At 41.5% G+C, this 22,653-nt stretch overlaps 2 long non-coding RNA genes across 2 annotated transcripts in view; one reads left to right on the top strand and one right to left on the bottom strand.

Moving 5' to 3' along the window:
• LOC309540969 overlaps positions 1-22,653 on the bottom strand; it is a 409,726-nt gene that overhangs the window by 222,686 nt on the left and 164,387 nt on the right. The window lies entirely within an intron of this gene.
• The window catches only part of LOC309540966, a 99,634-nt gene that overhangs the window by 52,189 nt on the left and 24,792 nt on the right, over positions 1-22,653 (top strand). The window contains exon 2 of the long non-coding RNA XR_014223586.1: positions 14,091-14,113. This is a non-coding gene — a long non-coding RNA (uncharacterized lncRNA). The remainder of the gene's footprint in view (positions 1-14,090; positions 14,114-22,653) is intronic.

Raw genomic sequence — 22,653 nt, 5'->3', positions numbered from 1 at the left:
CCACCCCTGGTATTTATTGATATGTGGATGGTGCTGTGGTCTAAACCACTGAGCCTCTTGGGCTTGCTGATCAGCAGTTTGGCGGCTCAAATCCCCGCAATGGGGTGAACTCCCGTTGCTCTGTCCCAGCTCTTGCCAACATAGCAGTTTGAAAGAACACCAGTGCAAGTAGATAAATAGGTACCGCTGCAGCGGGAAGGTAAACGGCGTTTCCAGGCACTCTGGTTTCTGTCACGGTGTTCCGTTGTGTAAGAAATGGTTTAGTCCTGTTGGCCACATGATCCAGAAAACTGTCTGTGGACAACGCCGGGCTGAAAGCAAGATGAGCACTGCAACCCCATAGTCACCTTTGACTGGACTTAACCGTCCAGGGGTCTTTTATCTTTTTACTTTTATTTATTGAATACATGGTGAGCATAAACCTAAGAAACTCGCTGAGTTTCATCAGCCATGTTCTCAATACCAGTATAAATTAATGCATAGCATCCACACAAGATGACATATCAGTCATTGACTGTTTTAAGATTTGAGAGGCCTAATAGCTTAACGTTCAACTGAGTCTTCCATACGGCTTCCTTCTCTTCTCAGAGCATTTTTTTAAAGTTATTGTTTATGTGCTCCCCTTCAGTGTGTAACCTCTGCTATCCTGCCTTAACTTCCCCCTACCCAATCCCAAACTGCTTATATAATTTCCTAGTTCATTGACATGTTTGAATTCTGTCAGTTAAAATGTTTTTGCAATACCGTTTAGACCCCTGAAGTTTGTTTATGTTCTACTAAAATTTGAAACTGAATGATGGGTGGGAGGCAGGGAGAGAGGAGAGATAGAGAAAAAAAGAGAGGAAGAACATTTGCATTACAAAGAAGAATTTTAAAAAATTGGAAACCTGATTCAGTGGAAGATGCACATATAGAATATTTCATTGAGTACTTTGTTGGCCAACTGCCATTCTCTAAATGGCAACCAGTAATGATTTTTTAAAAAGTTGTGTTAACTAGTTTGCATCAAATTGAATGCACTTACATTTTTAAGAGATCAGGCTAATTTCCTAATGGCAGATTAAAACTACATAAGAGTATATATAAAATCATTGTGGAGTTCCAGTAATATCCAATATAGAACTGGAAAATTTTCAATATTTTAGGGTGAAGTTAGAGGTTCTGAGCACCAAATATACCAGTAACTTGTGTGCAATTTTTTAAAAAGCTGAGAAAAGAAACCTCTTTCCCACAACACAATAGCAAATAAGCTCATCCAAATTTCTGTTTGAGAAGCCCACACACTAATTTGTGTTTCTGCCAAAGTCTGCATATAATGCAGAGTTCACTTGCATTTATGCAGTCCCACTCTCTATTCATATCCCTTTTGCTGAATATGTTTGACTCTTCCAGGTTGTATAATTTCTATCCTATTCAGAAATATCTAATTTTGGTTTTGGAGATTTTGCCCACAACAAAAGTAGAAACACAATTGGTGTTTAAGTGAGCTCCATGAGGTTTTTCATTTCTTTTCTTGAAGCAAAAAGCATTTGACAAAATTAGCATTCCTCCTATTTTTTTTGAAATTAATCAAATCATGAGCTGCAAACCTCAGGTAAATAAAGAAACTGTACACTTTTTCATTATTATTAACATTAGACTTGCTGCTCATCAGTTTCTTTGGATGATTTGGCCAAGTCCCTAAATTGAAATAATTTATTGTCACTTGTACAACTTGTTTACCGTGAGATTACACCCTAAGTGTTCAGAAAAGTTACTAACTTCCCCCCTTCAGTTTCTCAGATTTCACTAAGATATATTCTGAATACAAAAAAGTAGTACCAAGAGCACTTGGATTTTATCTGTGTTTTTAAGTGATATGTGTATCTGTTTTGAATCCCTAATAATGGTTAACATTGGATCTGGAATTCAAATGAAGCTTGTGCTGCCATAGACTCAAGCAGTCCAGTACATTTGAAAACCGAACCACTAGCAGCTTTTACTCCCTGTTTCTTTTTCTTATCTTTTTAAGATGACAAGATGCAGAGTTAAAAAAAACTTTGTCAATGGAATCTTGGGACAGCATTTTCAGTGACATTCTGAGTTGGCAATGTTCATTCCTTAGTTTGAAATAACATTGAAAAGACTGTTAATGTTGTCTTATCTCCCCCCTTTTAAGTAACAGATTTCTAAACTAATCATTAATACACATGTAACCCAGGTCTATGTTTCTCAAATGTGTCATAGTTGACACATTTATTTACTGGTTTCTGAAATTCAATCGGAGTCATGCTACATTTGGCAGTTTGAAAAGGTTTAATTTGGGAGTGTAATTAAGTAAAAAAAAAATCCTGGTCTCAGAGGACTGGTGCACTTAGGTATTTTTAGACACTGGTCTTGCAGGGAGGGGGATCTTGGGATCATAATGTGTACAAGATCACTTAATTCAAAATGTGCCTAGCCAACTCTCCTGAGAGCTAGTATGGTGTAGTGGTTAAGAGTGGTAGATTCGTAATCTGGGGAACCGGGTTTGCGTCTCCACTCCTCCACATGCAGCTGCTGGGTGACCTTGGGCCAGTCACACTTCTCTGAAGTCTCTCAGCCCCATTCACCTCTCAGAGTGTTTGTTGTGGGGGAGGAAGGGAAAGGAGAATGTTAGCCGCTTTGAGGCTCCTTCAGGTAGTGATAAAGCGGGATATCAAATCCAAACTCCTCCTCCTCCTTTGGGCGCCTTCCTGTTCATTCTGTTGAGTGGGACCCTGGATCTCTGCCCCAAAGCCCTGCCATGCCAGTGCTACAGGCCTACACTCCATGTTTTGTTGTTCCAAAGATTACTTATGATAGGAAAGCCTGAGCAGTGACTCATGATGAGATACAATGGATGCAAGTGCAGATCCTTTGAGTACAGGTAACAACAGTGTCTCTGCTATGGGAATGGATGAATGTTCCAATTGCACCTGATGTAGACAGAGGACAACATAATCCATCCCAAGGGCAGATTAATTGGAAAGAGGCAAAGTTAAAACAGGAAGTGGCAAAACACATTGGACAGCTGTTTGCATGCATAGAGATTTGGATTCAGTGGAACCTAATGAATTGGTTAACTTATTTCTAGCAGTGCATGAACAAATTCCCTCATGCCACAAAGGTAAAGGACCCCTGGACCTTTAAGTCCTGTTAAAGGCAACTATGGGGTTGTAGCACTCATCTCACTTTCAGGGGATGAGGGAGCCGGTGTTTTATCCACAGACAGCTTTCTGGGACATATGGTCAGAATAACTAAACCACTTCTGGCACAATTGGACACCGTGACAGAAGCCAGAGCACATGGAAATGCCATTTATCTTCCCGCCGCAGCGGTACATATTTATCTACTTTCATTGGTGTGCTTTCCAACTGCTAGGTTGGCAGGAGCTGGGAAAGAGCAACGGGAGCTCACTCCATTGCGGGGATTTGAATTGCCGACCTTCTGATCGGCAAGCCCAAGAGGCTCAGTGGTTTAGACCACAGCGCCACCCGCGTCCCAGTCTTATGCCACACTAATGTGCCCAGACAAGCACACCGGTTGTAAGCCCAGTATTGCCTGAGCTCAATGTACTCAAACACTTTAATTCACTGAGTTCTGCAAGTGAGGCTCTGCCGTGTGTCCTATCTTCAGCGATGTTCATTTAGTTGCTGCAGATTCCATTGCATGTCAAGGCCCCAAGCCAGCCCCCCATAAGAAATAAATTCACACTGACACAGAATTTTGTTTTAAAGTTAGTGGGCATAATTTAGGCCACAACTTTATTGATTACAGCAAATGTGAGCAGTATTGACTTAGGCACTGGCAATACAGTGGTACCTCGGGTTACATACGCGTCAGGTTACATACGCTTCAGGTTACACACTCCGTTAACCCAGAAACAGTGCTTCAGGTTAAGAACTTTGCTTCAGGATAAGAACAGAAATCAGGCTCTGGCAGCGAGGCGGCAGCAGGAGGCCCCATTAGCTAAAGTAGTCTTCAGGTTAAGAACAGTTTCAGGTTAAGTACAGACCTCCAGAACGAATTAAGTACTTAACCTGAGATACCACTGTAGACTATATCTGACTCCTGCCCACCTTGCAGGGAGTCAATGAAGGATAAACCACCAAAAGAGGTAGCCACATCGGGGGAACATGTCTGCAGCTCTCCTGGGTGTTCCCAGAGGCCTGGCATGGCCCTAGCCCCTCAAGTGGACTTTGGACAAGATCCAGGCCCTGGATTCCTTTAATGGAATACCCTTGGACATGGAAGGACAGGTGATGGCCAACCTCCCCTCCCCTCCACATCAATAAGCCAATGCCTAACCGCCTAACCTTACAAAGTTGTGACGGTTGCTAAGAGGTAGACGAAAACCAAGTGGCCAGTGCCAATCTGCCAAATGGAAAAATTCCTACCTGGCCCCCGTCCCAAGACAGGCAACCAACCAAAGTCCAAAGCCAGGCCAGAGGACACCTAAAATAAAAGGGCAGGTGGGCGGGTGTTCGGCAGCGTGAAGCAGGTGCACAGAACACGTCACGTTTCTTCTTATATACCCCCCCATCACCCCACTCAAAGTGATTGGCCAAGGAGGCCTGGGGTGATTGTGGCGCCACCCCAGCATGGAAGGCCTCACTCCACCCACGCCGGGGGGTTGGAGCTGTGTTGAGGGCCTGCCTGCAACCAGGACCATCTTTTAAGATGATCCAACTTGTGACACCTTGCATCTCCTCAAGCATGCCCGACAGCGTCCACCCTACACAGGTGAACTTCTTCCTCCCTTTCATATAGTGTTGACAGGATAGTCTGTCCTGGGTGAAGAGGGGCATTGCATCTTTGGACACAGAGATCACATTGAGTCTCCCATATCATGGACTAGATTTGCTAGAGTCTTCAGAACATATGTATCCTACCTCCAAGGAGCTGACGGTTTGCCCCGTATTCTCACAACCCTGGAAACCATATAATGCTCTAAGATTAACCCAGGTAGCTTCATGGCTGTGGGGGGAATCTAAATCTAAGTCTCTGTGGTCCAGATTTGGTGCCCCAGATTTGTTATTTGACCGTCTGCTTTGGAAATTGTTGTTCCAAAATGATTTAAACTCAATACGCAAAGCCCACTTTTAAAAAAAGAACTTCATTTCCTAAATTATTTTCCTTAATTCCTTTTGTCATACTCTGTTTGTTTGGCTTAATAATTTCTGAAGTAATGACAGTGGTTAAATACCTCCCCATTTCATCCAGTTAAACTATAGTTCTGTTGTTCTCTTAACCATATGGACATGTTGCTGCTAATATAAGTGGATTAAATGCCCTAATGTGAGAAAGGAAAAATCAGGAGGGTAAGAGAGATATCAGATATTGACATCATGATTTGTTTAAAGTAGTTCTTTTTGTGAAGAAGAAATAGAAATAGAAATAGAAAAGGAGGATGCCCTCCTATCTTTTGGGAAATATGTGAGAATAAATATGTTGAACTTAGTCTTAGGTGTCGAAGACTATTTTTCTTTGTGTGGGATTTCCTCCTTTTTTTCTTTCTATCTTCTCTCTTTGTGTAGTCTGTCTCTAATATTCACATTATGGCTCCATGTGGGAGGCTGTTGGAAGCATTTTTCATAGCAATATGCTCATATGGGATGGGGAGTCAACTGGGGCACACATCCACCTGTTAAATGCTGTATTCGTTTTAGATAGGAGCTGAAATTTCACTGAAGACATTTGTTTCCTGAAAAAGGTTCCGAGGTTTTCTTTTTCTCCACGCACAAAGGGGGCCACTTTGTGGAATTTCTTCGAATATTACCTGCCCTCTTTTTATGCCAAGCTACGATTTCTTTCTGCAATGCCATGGAATAGTGCTCAATCTGAGACATTGTGGTAGATGCAAAATGTTGGCTAGGCTATCAACTTTGCTGCACCTGGTGGAAGAAACAATCTGTCTAATGCTACTGGTGATGCCGAATCTCAGTCTTGGGAAATGGTTGGAGAAATTTAGAGAAATCCCACCCTCCTGTCCCAATTTCTCTGTCCACCAATAGGGTGGATAATTGGCGAGGTGTTTTGAACCCTCTCTCCAAATCCATACCTGAATTTTCAGTCATCAAATGTTTTAATTTGAATAGAAGACCATGCAGCTGAATGCTTGAGTTTAGATTGGATTTTCATGTATTGAACAACTGCAACTCAAAACATGCACAGCAGAATTTATTCATCTGCATAGGTAATTCTGGGATGGGGTGAAAAGAATACTACTACGCATGCGCACAAACTGACAAAAATGTTTAAGGGCCCAGACAGAAACCTGTCAGGTAGTGGTACCAGAAGTTACACAAGAGATCTGTCCCTGACAGGGAACACTAAAGTGTATGCTGGCCTCGGCCCAGTATACCTGAAGGAGTGTCTCCACCCCCGTCGTTATGCCCGGACAATGAGGTCCAGCTCCGAGGGCCTTCTGGCAGTTCCCTCACTGCGGTAAGTGAAGTTACAGGGAACCAGGCAGAGGGCCTTCTCAGTAGTGGCACCCACCCTGTGGAACGCCCTCCCATCAGATGTCAAGGAAAGAAACAACTATCTGACTTTTAGAAGACATGTGAAGGCAGCCCTGTTTAGGGGAAGTTTTTAATGTTTGATGTTTTATTGTTTTTTTAATATCCTGTTGGAAGCAGCCCAAGGTGGCTGGGGAGGCCCGGCCAGATGAGAGGGGCATAAGTAATAAATCATCATCATCATTACATGCTAAACAATCTGCCACCGATGGAAAGGTAGAAGCTGGAATTGGAGTTCATCTTGAAGTCTTTATTGGTAATGCAGCATATACATTCTCATTGTATTCAGTTGTGAAATTCTGGATCCATGAGACTTTTCTTATGTTTATTGACTTGTTTAAATGACAAGCTCCATTGGCTGTCACTTGCTAGGCTTTTATGACATCAGTTGTGTACATCACCAGAAATTAACTGAAATAAGCAACACAAAAAAAGCAGACTCGGTGTGCGGCATTTCTATTTTAACCTGTTGTGTTTGTCTTGAAATATTGCCAGCTCCTGTTTCCTAGGTCTGCATCATCTAATTGCTCATTATTCCTCCTCTGTTCAAGAAATGGCATGGAAGTGTTAATGCTAAGCAGGTCTGCAAATAATGATGCTTGCTTACAGCGGTGAACTTTAAATTAACTGCAGCAAAAAATAATTTAAAAAACCTATTTGTTAGGAAGTGAACGTATGCTTCAATGACAGCTGAAGATGTTTCCGATTGCAGTTGTGGGGTGAAAAGAAGGAGGGGATTGCAAATGCTTTGCTGGGTCAGTGGTTCAGGGTAGCTGGTTTCTAGTACAAGTACAGATGTGTGTGTGTGTGTGTTGATTTCAAGTTGCTGTTTCTATTTGAAAATGTGTGCTGTGCGTTTTTGGAGCTGCTGCTGATTCTTTTGTCAGCAGTGATTTTGATAAAGACGAACATGAGATCATGGTGGATCAACAAGCTAGTTCATCACCCCTATTCAACTTTGCAAAGAGATACAGGACAGCCTCCATAGGATGGGATAAGAAATGGGATGATGCTATAAGTCAGGGAGTACTCAACATGTCAGGAAACATCACTGGATAAAGTTGTGTGGGTCAATGGGACACAACACATAGAGTGCTGACCAAGGGGGCGGCTCTGGTACTGACGAGAGGATACCTTCATATCATATTGTACTACCAATCTTACTGTACGCTTGTCAAACATGGACCACTTATAAACACCATCTCCAAATCCTGGAAAGATTCCATCAATGGCGTCTCCAAAAGATATTGCATATCACTTGGGAACACAGGCCAACTAATGCCAGTGTGAAGAAGCAAAAATCACCAGTATCGAAGTGGTGATTCTTCAACATCAACTTCCTTGGATTGGTCATGTTAGGTGGATGCCTGATTATCATCTTCCAAAGCAACTACTCTATTCCGAACTTAAAAATGGAAAGTATAATGCGGGTGGTCAACAAAAGAGGTTTAAAGACTCCCTCAAGGCAAATCTAAAAAAAAGTAGTATAAACACTGACAACTGGGAAACACTGGCCTGCGAGTGCTCCAGTTGGAGAACAGCCTTTACCAAAGGTGTCATGGGCTTTGAAGATGCTCAGACTCAGGACAAAAGGCAGAAACAAGCTAAGAGGAAGGCATGCTTGGCAAACCCTCACTGTGATCAACTCCTACCTAGAAACCTCTATCTCCACTGTGGAAGGACGTGTGGTTCCACAACTGGCCTCCACAGTCACTTACGGACTCACTGTTAAAACAGTTTTTATGGAAGACAATCTTACTCGGCTACGAGTGATCACAGAAGAAGATGAAGTAGACCTTCATATCAGAATATCATTACAATGCTGATGTGACAGGACTTCTTTGAATGCATGTGCAATTCAGAAGAAAATGAAAGCTCGTTAAGATATTTTGAGAAGAGTGTCAAAAACAGGGACATTTTTCCCCAAAGAAAATGTGTGCAACTTTAGGTGGAATTCAGCATAACTTTGAATGAATACTATGTGAGTGCACTCACCCCTAAATCTGTTTTAGGGGTTCCCCTAACCTTCTGGAGCAGAATTGGGGAGAATGCAGGGAGAAGAGAGGTGGGAAAGTCCCATTGAGTAAGTGGAAATACTTTGACTGATGGGATGCCACAGCTGAGTATCACTCTATGAGTATGTTTGGTTAGTTATAATTTATATCTGTGTCCTAGAACTCTCCTTAAAGTTGAGTAGGAGCTGGGAACTAACCTGGTAATCTACCACGGACTGTGTCTGTTTGTATTTGTGCCTCCTCAGTCCTTAGAATTCTCTTCATGTGCAAAAGGGAATAAGGTTGTTTTTTATTAGGCCCTGTGTAACCAGGAGGAAGTATAGACAGTTTATTCTGGAATAAATCCTAAAAGACGGACTTCTGAGTTCACCTGGTCAATGCAGCAATGCACTCTGTTCTGGCATTCTAATTCCCATCACACTCCATTGACCTCAAAGACTTTGAACTAGAAAGTAAACCCTCTCCACTTCAGGCTAGTCCTGATAGAAAAATAATTCCCACTGAACTCACCGGGAATGACTTCCTAATAAGCATGCTTTGGATCACGCCTCATAATTATTCTTAGCTTGCATCTATCCACCTAAGAGTTCTCAAAAAATGCTTCCATCACAAATCTCCTAGGCCAGCTTCCCCCCATAAAACTGATTTTTCTGTGTCGGATCATGAATCTTTCAACCTTCTCTTTCTTACAAAAATTATTCCTCCATCTTGTCATGAATCTGTCAAAGGGCCCACCGCCAACAAAATTGACTGTTCTAATTTATGTCTGCTTTCCTGTATCTATCAGACCTGTGCACTCCGTAAAGTTATATATTTGGCTGATAACACTTTCTATTTTAAAACCTTTTCTCTCTCTTTATTGCTAAATTTGTCCTGAAAAGAGATTAAAGGATTTTATTTTAATGCTGTTTGCATGTGTATATATCAGTCTACCTGCAGCAATAACGTTTAACTCCCAAGTTTTAATAAGTTACAAAGTATTTTCCTGTAATCATTAATTGACTATTCCATATCTATAATCATTAATTGACTATTCCATATCTAATAATATGAGTAACTTCACCTTTTAAGCTTTCTTCATGCTGTTTACCACTTTATGACTACAACATCTTGCAAATCCTGTGTGTATGTGTGTTATCATGCATCTAGAAGGGTGGTCAAGATTTTCGTATCATTTCCCTAGGAGTTGAGAGTGGGAAGAACAGGATAAATTATCTGTAAAGGAGAGAGAGAAAAGAGGAAATAAACAATGTAAATTTCACACTGTGCATCCTGTTTCTCTGTATGTGCAATTTACTTCCCTTCCCGCTTTATTTGTTTGCAGAGGAATTACCTATGGGTATTTTTTCTCACAGTCTGGCATCAAACCATCCAACATTTTTCTTATGAAAGTAGGGACATCCTATCCCACAATAAAGGGATGCGGGTAGTGCTGTGAGTTAAACCACAGAGCCTAGGACTTGCCGATCAGAAGGTTGGCGGTTCAGATCCCTGTGACGGGGTGAGCTTCCGTTGCTCGGTCCCTGCTCCTGCCAACCTAGCAGTTCGAAAGCACATCAAAGTGCAAGTAGATAAATATGTACTGCTCTGGCGGGAAGGTAAATGGCGTTTCCGTGCGCTGCTCTGGTTCACCAGAAGCAGCTTAGTCATGCTGGCCACATGACCCGGAAGCTGTACGCCGGCTCCCTCGGCCAATAAAGAGAGATGAGTGCCACAACCCCAGAGTCAGCCACAACTGGACCTAATGGTCAGGGGTCCCTTTACCTTTACCTATCCCACAATAGTAAGAATAACATACTTTTATTATTTATACCCCACCCATCTGACTGGGTTGCTCCAGGCTTCCTGGGAGGCTTCCAACATATATAAAAAGATAACAAAACATTAAACAAAACTTTCCTATACAGGGCTGCCTTCAAGGTGTCTTCTAAAGATTGTATAGTTACTTATGTCCTTGGGTCGCATAACTCCATACCCTCCAACATTTCTCCGATGAAAGTAGGGATGTCCTAAGGAAAAGCGGGACATTCCAGGATCAAAACAGAAACCGGGATGGTTTCTGTATATCCAGGACTGTTCCTGGAAAATGGGGACACTTGGAGGGTCTATGGCATTGTTCCTACATGGGAATGTCACAAGTAATCAGGTGCTCAGATTATTGACCTTCCTCAGATGGCTTCCACACATTTCTCTGTTGTCACAGGAAGTGAAATTCAAAGCAAATTTTTGGGAAAGCATCTGAGGAAGAGTAGAGAGAGAGGACTGGAAGGTGAACCAGAAAACACATTGGATGCTTATTATGAGTAGAAACTTTTGAAAGCTAAGGGTGGGTGTGGAAAATGGCAATTCCTTTGGAGGCACTTACCCTTCAACCTTTGACCGCTGACACAATGGTGTGCCAATGTTTACTCCCTGCATGGGGAACTTCATTCAGGCAGGGTTTCTGCTCTCAAGAAGCACATACAGCTGTATGGAGATAGAGAACACTTTGCAGCTCTTTAACTGGATAAGGTTGGGGCAAAGAGTACAAGGCAGATCAGAATCAGGGAGTGGACCCAACCAGACACATGATCCCACCCCACTTCCTCCTTTATACATTCAGTGTACATGTGCAGAAGGTCTAAAAGGGACACCGAGCAAGCAGAAAACAACACATTATTTATATAAGATTCAAGGAGTCAAAACTAAATTGCTTTTCTTCATTTTCTCTCCTCCTCTCATATAACAAAAAGGGGGATTGATGAAGGATATTGAATGAGAGAGGTTATTTGTTGGTAAGAATCAGAGAAATGTGCTTTTTGTGTGAAAGATTTTACCACTAAATGGAGGTTATGGCCCTCTCATTTTACTATGAAGTGAGCAGAAGTTATTCGAGGTCTTTACATAAGTAAGAATAGCTCAAGATTTAAAGATTGTTAAAATGCTTCATATTAGGGAGAATTGCTGAAGCACAAGACAGCAGTAAAACGAAAGGTTAAAATACCATCTCTCTCTCACACCCACACCCACACACCCCACAATTTTTTTACCACTGTCAGAAGTTTAGACAAGGCATAGCCACCAATAATAACTATGGGGCTATTTCACAGGATTTTCCTCTCTATTAACTCTATCCCCTCCCGAAATTTAATGGAGTTGCAAGAAAAGAAGAGGTTTGTGGTAAATGGACATTTGCTAGCTGCTAGGCTGACAAGGGACCAGCTAAAATAGAATTTATAAAAGCTTAATAAAAGTCAAAGAAGCACATGTATCTAAACTAGTGTTTAGGCCAAGGGAATGTGATTTTCATAGGTTGGGACAGGGTGTTTATGCCACTGGATGCAGCACATTGACTCATTTTAATTGTTTTTAATAACCATTTTAATAATACCATTAAAACAAAAACAATTAATAGAATTCAGCAAAACCATCGTAAATCATAGTATTGCCAAGATACTTCCTAAGATGGGCTTGGAGGAGTGTGTGAGACAGTCAACCCCACCAAATACATACAGTTTAAGATTTGAGCATTCTCTACAGTAGCAAACAAGTCTCTACCCTTCAAATGTGTGAAAGGGATTGTGCTGAACTTTAAGATGGTTCCAAAGGAGAAGTTATTAACACAGTTGAATTGTCCAACATGTTTCAGCAAGTACCTTCAGCTGGGCAACTAAGAAATGCAAGTTCTCCTATACCGCAGTGTGTTTCCAGAGAGCTTTAGCACATGACCCTGGTACTGTATTAATAAATTCTATTTTGGGACCTGTTTGCAGTTCATCTCTCCCACCCCCCCAAGCCACCTTTTACGTCCATTACCGTCTACAGAATCTATTCCAAGGGAACCTCTGCTTGCTCTCAGTGTAGGTGATCAAGCAAGGAAAATAGATCTACTTCGGCATGACAAATCTGTATATCTTACATACCGTACCTCGGGGGTGGGGGAGCAATGGTTGTGGACTTTTGCTTAAAATTATTCTGAGAATGATGTCTTATTTGCACAGTTATGTTAGTCTGTATTTCATCCTCCTCCCATCTGGCTTCCATCTCTCCTCCGTGCTCCCTGGCAAACAGGTCTGCCTTTTGACTGTCTAATTGGGCCATTTAAATGATCCAGCGTCAGTGGTCTCTCCCACCTCACTCCTTAGGTTCATAGACTGCCTGTGGCGATCACACACAGGGATCCCAGACTTTTGACAGTCTATTGACCCTGTGCCACCACTGTGATTGCGTTCTTCACTGCCACCACCCCGTTTCTTGCGGGGAAACACGGAGTCCAGACAGATGTTAACATTAACAAATAATCAAGTTTATTTTTAAATGCAGAAACAAGCTTATGGTTTCAGTTAGTTTTTCTTGGCAGTTTCTTAATCTGAATTCCTAACAACTTCAAACTGATTATTCCCAACTATCTATCTGACTCCACCTAACAATTCCTCTCACTCTCTCACAATACAACTCGACCAACCCACTGCCTATTCCTCCCTCTTCCTTCTCCAATTCCCAAACATCAACTGACTTTCAAAACCTCCCACTCTAACTTTTACTCCTCCCTTACATTCCCACTGGCCAATCACATCACAACTCATTTTAACCCTTTCCTTATGACCCACCTAGGAGGCAAACGCCACACTGCCCCTCCCCAAAAAAGTTGATGGGCATTGCCATTCAAATGGTGTGCATGTCAGTTTGCATTTCTTAGTACAGAAAGTATCAATCTGATGTGTAGAGATCGTTCCTATTCTACTTAATTCAAGAGGGTTCTGGAAGCATATTTGTGTGAAAGAAACAAGCAGAAGGTTCATGATGTTTGGGTTATACCTTCAGATAAGTTGAGTACAGCTGGATTCATCTGGTTCTGTTATCTCTTTCTGTCAAGGTCATGCTGACTATAATAACAGTGCTAATAATAATAATAAGTTATTATTTATACCCCGCCCATCTGGCTGGGCTTCCCCAGCCACTCTGGGCGGATTCCAAAAAATATATATTAAAATACTGTACTACATCAAACATTAAAAGCCTCCCTAAACGGGGCCGCCTTCAGATGTCTTCTAAAAGTCTGGTAGTTGTTGTTCTCTTTGACATCTGGTGGGAGGGCATTCCACAGGGAGGGCGCCACTACCGAGAAGTCCCTCTGCCTGGTTCCCTGTAACTTGGCTTCTCGCAGTGAGGGAACCGCCAGAAGGCCCTCGGTGCTGGACCTCAGTGTCCAGGTAGAACGATGGGGGTGGAGACGCTCCTTCAGATATACTGGACTGAGGCCATTTAGGGCTTTAAAGGTCAGCACCAACACTTTGGATTGTGCTCGGAAACGTATTGGTAGTGCTAGAAAAATGCAACCTGTGCTGATGATAGTAGTACGACTCATGCAACACGTTGGCCATTAATATAAACACAATAATTACCAAAATGATTATACATTCTTTATCAATCTTCTGAGAAAAATACACAAAGTTATTCAAAGCCACAGAGACTTGTGAACTACCCAACCTAAGATGAACTTATAATGTCTGATTTCAATGGATTTTTCAAGTGCTTAACTCAGTCTTTTGTTTTCTTTATCCCTTTAGGTAGGTTCATGAAGATACCAACAAAAGGTAAGTTTGATGTTGTTCACAATACCGAGAGATGCTAGTGAAGTTGTAGATGGATGTTAGTGAAGTTGTAGACAGGGTGCTGGCGTTTTGCGCCTGTTTCACCCTGGCAGTCCAAGTAATCAAGAGGCCGCTGTTTGCCCCCGATGGGGCCCTTTTACTGGGGCTTGCAGGTAGCACACTCCCAAGGTAGTTTTCCGGGCTTCTTCAGTGGTCTAATCTCAAAGCCTTGATACAGTGGTGCCTCGCAAGACGAAAAGAATCCGTTCTGTGATTCTCTTTGTCTAGTGGTTTTTTCGTCTTGCGAAGCAAGCCCATTGAAGGATTAGCGGATTAGCGCTATTAGCGGCTTTTAGCGGCTTTTAGCGGCTTTTAGCAGCTTATCTGCTGATCGGATCAGCTGATAAGCAGCTTAGTGGCTTAGAAAAAGGGGGGGAAAGGGGAAAAAACCAGCAGGAACTCGCAAGACATTGTCGTCTTGCGAAGCAAGCCCATAGGACATTCGCTTTGCGAAGCACCTCCAAAACAGAAAACTCTTTCATCCAGCGAGTTTTCCGTCTTGCGAGGCATTCGTCTTGTGGGGCACCACTGTACGTATATTGATACAGTGGTACCTCAGGTTAAGTACTTAATTTTTTCCGGAGGTCCATACTTAACCTGAAACTGTTCTTAACCTGAAGCACGACTTTAGCTAATGGGGCCTCCTCCTGCTGCTGCGCCGCTGGAGCACAATTTCTGTTCTCATCCTGAAGCAAAGTTCTTAACCCGAGGTAATATTTCTGAGTTAGTGGAGTCTGTAACCTGAAGCGTATGTAACCTGAGGTACCACTGTATTCAATTTCATAGAGAATACTATTTTTTGGTTTAAGTTTAAGAGACTGAATTGCTTAAGAGACTGATTTGAAACTATAGTAATAGGCCAGAAGGAGCCTAGGTTTCACTTTCTCTTTCTGTCTCTCTTCCTTCTGGTGTGCTGTTCTATACATAGTATGCTATACAGTGGTACCTTGCTTTACAACCATAATCCGTTCCAGAGGTCCATATGTAAACCAAAACAGGTTGTAACCCAAGGTGTGCTTTCGCCAATGGGGCCTCCAAAAAAAATTTGTTTGTAATCCCCCCCCCAAAAAAAAGGGGTTGTAATCCAAAAAAAGGTTGCAAACTGGGACACACACTTCTGGGTTTGACGTGTTTGCAATCCAAAATGTATGCAAACCAAGACGTATGCATACCAAGGTACCACTGTAGGGTTAAGGTTTAGACTTATTATAAGTTATTGTAAACTGGATTACTTGTGGACAGTGCCAATCCTGAATGTATTGGATTTGTGATTGTTATACTCATTTGCCTTCAGTATCAGTAAAGCTCTGCTGGATGAAATACAATTGCCTCTGGTCTATTTGTTGGGAAGCCTGCAACATGTTCAAGTTTTTACTCTGCTACCTATACATTGGAATCTACTCCGGGTCAATACTGAGTAGAATTTCAATGACAGCACGTGCACCTCGTCTTGTGATCAATTATGTTGGCTGGGGATTACTTGCCCTCTCCCCCAATATTTTATTCAAGTTGGCATCGTGCTTAGGTTTCAGCTGACTATTAGGTAGACTCTCAAATTCTACAGCTTCTGTGTGATGTCAGGAATAGGAGCTGGGACGCTGGGTCAATCCTGTCCACCACTTGCATTGTCTGGCCGATGGAATGAGGACCCTGGTAGATCATCAGAATTGCCTACAAATATTTTAATTTTATAAACATTTGGTTTTTAGTGTTGAATCTGCCATAGCCCATTGAAGCATGTCAGTCATAACTTGAGACCGCTGATGCCAAGTGATGCAGGTGTAAAACAGCCATAGGATTTTAGTGCACCTCTCATGTGTTCACAATTGTCACATCTTCTATAAAATCCACAGAATGGTCTAAAGACGCATGATTTTATACTGGCAAAGCAAACATTTATATATTATTGTCTGGATGGGAGACTTCCTGCGAAACATATGCCAGCTACTTAAAAATGGCAAATTCAATATAAATGCATACCCAAGAGTCCAACTTGTTGTATAATGTAAATAGAAATTTAAAAACAAATAAATATTGCATAGTAATTTTAAAGGCCAAATAATGTATACAGTCCTTGTAAGAATTGCTTTCATAGGAATTAGCTCAAGCTGAGCATAGCAGCTGATGCCGTCATTACCCCCTGAAGCTCCTCAAAATGACTGCGGCATTATATTATAATTAACGTATGCCAACTCTGGTTTAGTTGTATCCACTGAAAACTGTCAAGTGTCATCCCAAATATCATGCAAAAACATCTGCGTCAAAAATCTGTCATTACAATTTGTAGATATGTAATAGAATACAAGGATCATCATTAGAGGTGTCGGAAGAGTTTGCAAGGCTCAGAGTTAGCAGAGGAAAACCCCACAGATTAGCCATGAATGAACCAAGGCTTTGGCAAAACTCTGAAGCTCAGACGGAACGCAATTGGCGCCGTGGATTAAAAATACAGTTGTTGTGTTCCAAACTGATACTCATCTATCTCCCCTACTTGCCTGGATTTCCAACCAATTCAAACTTTCAATTTAAATATTTTCTTCCTACTCTTCCCCTCCCCCCATTTTTAAAGGGAAGAAGGGATACGTACAGTGGTACCTCGGGTTAAGTACTTAATTCATTCTGGAGGTCTGTTCTTAACCTGAAACTGTTCTTAACCTGAAGCACCACTTTAGCTAATGGAGCCTCCTGCTGCCGCTGCACCACTGGAGCACGATATCTGTTCTCATCCTGAAGCAAATTTCTTAACCTAAAGCACTATTTCTGGGTTAGCGAAGTCTGTAACCTGCAGCGTATGTAACCTGAAGCGTATGTAACCTGAGGTACCACTGTAGTCTGATTGTTTTATAATACTGCCAAAATAAATAGGAGTTGAAACTTACCGAGTTTTCAGGTAGCAGCTCTTTAGATCCGCAATACATATTCCTAAAGTGTGTTGAACAGAAGAATGAACTTGCTGGACCAGACAATGTCTTATCTAATCCAGTATTGCAATACAATTCATGTATTTATTTATTGAATTTGTGTCATACCGTATTTTTTGCTCTATAAGACTCACTTTTTCTCTCCTAAAAAGTAAGGGGAAATGTGTGTGCGTCTTATGGAGCGAATGCAGGCTTCGCAGCTATCCCAGAAGCCAGAACAGCAAGAGGGATCGCTGCTTTCGCTGCACAGCGATCCCTCTTGCTGTTCTGGCTTCTGAAATTCAGAATATTTTTTTTCTTGTTTTCCTCCTCCAAAAACTAGGTGCGTCTTATGGTCTGGTGCGTCTTATAGAGCAAAAAAAATATGATACACACACACACACACACACACACACACACACTTCTGTTTTTATTAAATTTTCTGTTTTACAGTTTAGAATATTCATTTAGACAACCTTAAAATTCTTCTCTTTCCATGGTTCATTTTGGGTAGCATAAATCCCTGCATATTTTATATAAACTACTAAACCATTCAGTATTCCATAATTACTTCCATCAAAACTTATTTACACTGTTGAATTTATCTTAATGCTGCCAGCATTTTCAGCTGTACACAATTTCCCCCCATATGTTCAATAAACATTTTCCAATCTTCTTTAAAGAATGTTCTTCTCGTTCTCTTATTCTATAAGTTAGATCTGCAAGCTGCACATATTCCAGCAGTTTAAGTTGTCATTCTTCTTTGGTTGGAACCTCGCTCATTTTCCATTTTGGGGTAACAAAACACAGGCCACCGTAGTGGCATACGTAAATAACTTTTTTTTTTTTTACATCTGGGAATTTCCATCTTATTTATTTATTAAATTTGTATACCGCCCTATACCTGCAGATTTCAGGGTTGTTCACAACACAAAATCACAATATAAAACACACAAACACGTAACAAAAACAAAAAGACAACCCAGTAATCTCCCTTCCACAGCATGCTTTAGCTGAGATTCCCGCATTGGCCTTTGGGAATACCTTCCAACTCTTTGATTCTAGGATTCTCTGTGAACCAGCCTCCATTCAGTGTCTCCACCCTCTTGCCCTTTGGCTCTGCTATCCTGTTTATATAATACCATATCATTATATATTTCCATGTGCAGCAACCCTTTGAAGGAATGAATAACTGGAAGAATTACAGGAAGTTTGCAGCTTGTGGTGATATAAATTTGCACAATTATTTATGTTTATGCCAGTTCATGGAGTTCAGATTAGTTCCTGCAATATTCTTCTTCTGATTTATATCAACAAGTCATACTATGTATCAATTTAAAACTGTTAATGGTTGATAATAAAATGCATCAAAAGTTACATTATTGAAGAATCATATCAGGTTCAAAGGAAGTTCCACTCTTTCCTTTATCTTTGGTGTTTTAGTGAGGATTTTTATTGTTGCAATAATAGCTTTAGTAGAGTCTGCTGTAACAAGGTAAAATGTTTACAAACTCTGATTAATTTAAGCCCAATGCTATTGTGGTGAGTTTTATCTCGCTTTACTCTGGTTCTGTCCTTTGAAGTTCATAACAGTGTGAAAAATGAGAGTTTTTATTCAAAATGTTGGTTTCCCCAAAAAACTGATCATGGTGTGTGAAAGCATGATTTAATATAATGTGAAAAAATATGCAGCCATATAGTATGGTAACTATTTTCTAATGGACTGCACAGGCCCTCATATAAAAAATGAATAAGCCATACTTTTCAAGCTAGAAAACGAAGACATTTTTAGACATGACACACTTTTAATCCTTTCACCACATTTTATGATTTCATTGTCTCTCTTGACCTTGGGGTAGGGGGGATATTCACAGTAAATCCTAGTTCATGAAAAATAAATGCAAAATGTCTCTAGGAATTTCACCAATTCAAGGAAAGGTTCTGAAAGCGCTTTTAAGATTATTTCTTTCTGATCAACCTTTTAAAGATGAAGGTAGATTATTGTGCGATGAGTGCATACAGAGGAAAGAAATGGAGTACAAAAAAGTTTTCTACATTAATCAAACTGACATATCTATCTGTCCTGATCAAGCTGGAGGCTTCTATATTTGTAGGACTTTAATGTTTCTCTATGTGAAGTAGAACAGGGACGCAGGTAGCGCTGTGGGTTAAACCATAGAGCCTAGGACTTGCCAGTCAGAAGGTCGGCGGTTCGAATCCCTGTGACGGGGTGAGCTCCCGTTGCTCGGTCCCTGCTCCTGCCAACCTAGCAGTTCAAAAGCACGTCAAAGTGCAAGTACCGCTCCGGCAGGAAGGTAAACGGCATTTCCGTGCGCTGCTCTGGTTTGCCAGAAGTGGCTTAGTCATGCTGGCCACATGACTTGGAAGCTGTACGCTGGCTCCCTCGGCCAATAAAGCGAGATGAGCGCCGCAACCCCAGAGTCGGTCACGACTGGACCTAATGTTCAGGTTTACCTTTACCTATGTGAAGTAGAGGTGGAATTTGTGCTCAGGGTGGTGGCAAGGTGGTTGATCCCATTCACTTTCTCTTGGTGAAGTTCTGGTACCTCAGAAGATGAGGGACACCAGGCTACCTCGGGGCCACCACTAATCAGTGCAGACATTTTTAAATGATGACAGCCAGAAGAGTCCAAACTCTTCTTCTTCTTCATTGCAATCTCTCCCATAACAACCATGTCTCTCTCACATCTAATAACTGGCTACACCCATCATGCAGGGCATATGATGAGTTGACCATTTTCTATGGGATGGAAAGATAACCATTTGGGTGTGTGTTGGGGAGCTGAAAGTAGCTCCTTTGCAGCGGACAAATCATTAGCCAGTCTGCAGTGGAAGTTCTGAAATTCTAGAGGTTTATACAGCTTGATGGGCTCCTGATGAATTTGGGGGATTTTCCTGTTACCATGACAGATGGTTCTGTCGAAGCCTTTGCCAACCTCTTCAATAGCAAAATAGCCTAAATGGTTGATACAATCACACCTGAATTCCCCTTCTCACTTGGGGAAGCTAAATCTACTTTGTAACTTCCTGTGGAGCTAATGGGGATGAAATTACTGGCATAATTGCTAAAGTGTCAGACTTGTGGTCTGGTGAGTCATCACTGAACACTTGCACTGCGATGGCAGCAAAGAAGTCTTACTTTTTCATCACTATTGCATCCCCTCAGAGTTGACCAAGGATCGGCTCCCAGTAGCAAGCAGTTTTTGTATCACGATCTTCCTTAGGGTTGGATGAAAGGTTGGGAATACTGCTCTCCATGTGACCAGTTTTCAACAAGGCACTTTGCAGATAAAGCCACCCCTATGCACCTTGATGACTTCACTTTGAATACAAGACTATTGGATCTACCTTCAGCAACTGCTTGTCATGTTACTATGGATACTTTTCCATTTGTACAGCCTGAAGATGTGGACAGAATTCTCGGAGTGATGTGAATATCTTTGCATTCAACCCTTCACTGTCCTGACTAGGGATAGGGGTTTAAATCATTTCTTTAACTCTTTAAGGAAATAAAGAAATGGTTATAAAAGGTATGACGTTAGAAGTAATATGTATATATAACACAACAATTAAGAGAAATTGGAAACTTGAAGCCTCAAAAGAGTGGAAGGGAGTTAAAGTGTATGTATGTTTTGTTATGTCTTGTTATCATTGTCTTTTTGTCTTTTTAATTTTTTTTATTAATGTCTTATTTTTATTTATATCTTATGTTGTAAATTTGCATTGGAAATAATAATAATAAAATAAATCAGTTCAGTTTGCTTTTAAAACTCAACCTATCAAACCTATGCTTTCTGAAGCAGCATGAGTACCAAAACACAGCCATCAGAATTTGAACATACCTGATTTTGTGGCATAGTTCTCCAACTAAATAATGTTTCTAACAGTGCATCTATTAAGAGAAAATATGCAAAAAAATGAAGATATTGTTGAAAACAGAGAACTGCATTGTATTAGGAGATATTACTTGCAAAAAATTGGTCAGAATAACATCTAAAAATGTGTTTATCAGGAGAAATTCACACTAACGTTGAATAATTTCCATGAGCCTGGATAGCTCAACTGGTTAAAGCATGGTGCTGATAACATCAGGGTTGAAGGTTTGATCCCCGTATGGGACTGCTGCATATTCCTGGACTAAATGATCCTCAGGATCCCTTCCAACTCTGCAATTCTATTAGGATTTTTTAAAAATAATAATAATAATAATAATCACAAATTGCTGCAGAAATGTGGAGAACTGAGAGTTTGGGAAAAAATGAGAAATGGGGGGGGGACCAAAATGTACAGATCCTCACTGATAAAAGCAACTAGAGCTGACTGAGCATGTAACATGCTCAAAGGAAGTTATTTCAGTTCCCAAAGCAAGACAAATGTCCCCCGACGCTTGGACCCAATGAGGGAAGAATCCAGGTGAGGCTCCCCAGGCGTGGGTTGTTTAAATGCCCCAGGAACAGACCTGAGGGAAGCTCTATCAGTCCCGCCCCTGAACTCAGCCTGGGATCAAAGCCTGCCTGCAATTGGCCAGTTTTGCAGACAGGCTTGGATCCTGCACCTGATAGGCTGTGGGGGCATTAGACACCCAACCCGCCCACAAAAGGTAGGGAACCGACTGGATTCTCCCCAATCTCAGGTGTTTTGAGAGCAGCCACCAGGCTCGCAGAGAAAACATGCGATGAGGAGGGATCATGTCAAACTACTGCACCAACAAGAAGCTAGGTTGATTTTCCTATTTAAATCCCTGCACCGGGGGGATTCAATACTGAATTAAGCTTTAATTGTTTTGTTTAAGTTTCTTGTTAAGATGGCTGTTGTTTGTATTCTCCTTGCTGCATATTGGATGCAGCTGCTAGTGGCCTTTATAATGCTACTAGGTTTTAGCCAACAATATCAGCTTACAACACTTTTGAGTGACAGCTGATCCACGGTTATTTGGTGTACCTTTGTGGACATTTGACTTGGTAATATATAAATAGTGGTATATAAATATTGCTGGTATACTATTAGCCTACATGTAGAGACATCACCTTGCCAACAAAGCTATGGTTTTCCCAGTAGTGATGTATGGAAGTGAAAGCTGGACCATAAAGAAGGCTGATCACCGAAGAATTGATGCTTTTGAATTATGGTGCTGGAGGAGACTCTTGAGAGTCCCATGGACTGCAAGAAGATCAAACCTCTCCATTCTGAAGGAAATCAGTCCTGAGTGCTCACTGGAAGGACAGATCCTGAAGCTGAGGCTCCAATACTTTGGCCACCTCATGAGAAGAGAAGACTCCCTGGAAAAGACCCTGATGTTGGGAAAGATGGAGGGCACAAGGAGAAGGGGACGACAGAGGATGTGATGGTTGGATAGTGTTCTCAAAGCTACCAACGTGAGTCTGACCAAACTGCGGGAGGCAGTGGAAGACAGAAGTGCCTGGCGTGCTCTGGTCCATGGGGTCACAAAGAGTCGGACTAAACAACAACAACACGTGTTGCTTTATGTTTGTCAGATTTATGTGTTGCTTTATGTTTGTCAGATGTTTTGAAACACAGGGGATTCTTTTGTTGCATTGAACC

Source organism: Podarcis vaucheri (genome assembly GCF_965113315.1).
Source record: "Podarcis vaucheri genome assembly, chromosome: 9".
In the NCBI taxonomy this organism is placed as follows: Eukaryota; Metazoa; Chordata; class Lepidosauria; order Squamata; family Lacertidae; genus Podarcis; species Podarcis vaucheri.
This window is presented reverse-complemented; position numbering and strand designations above follow the sequence as displayed.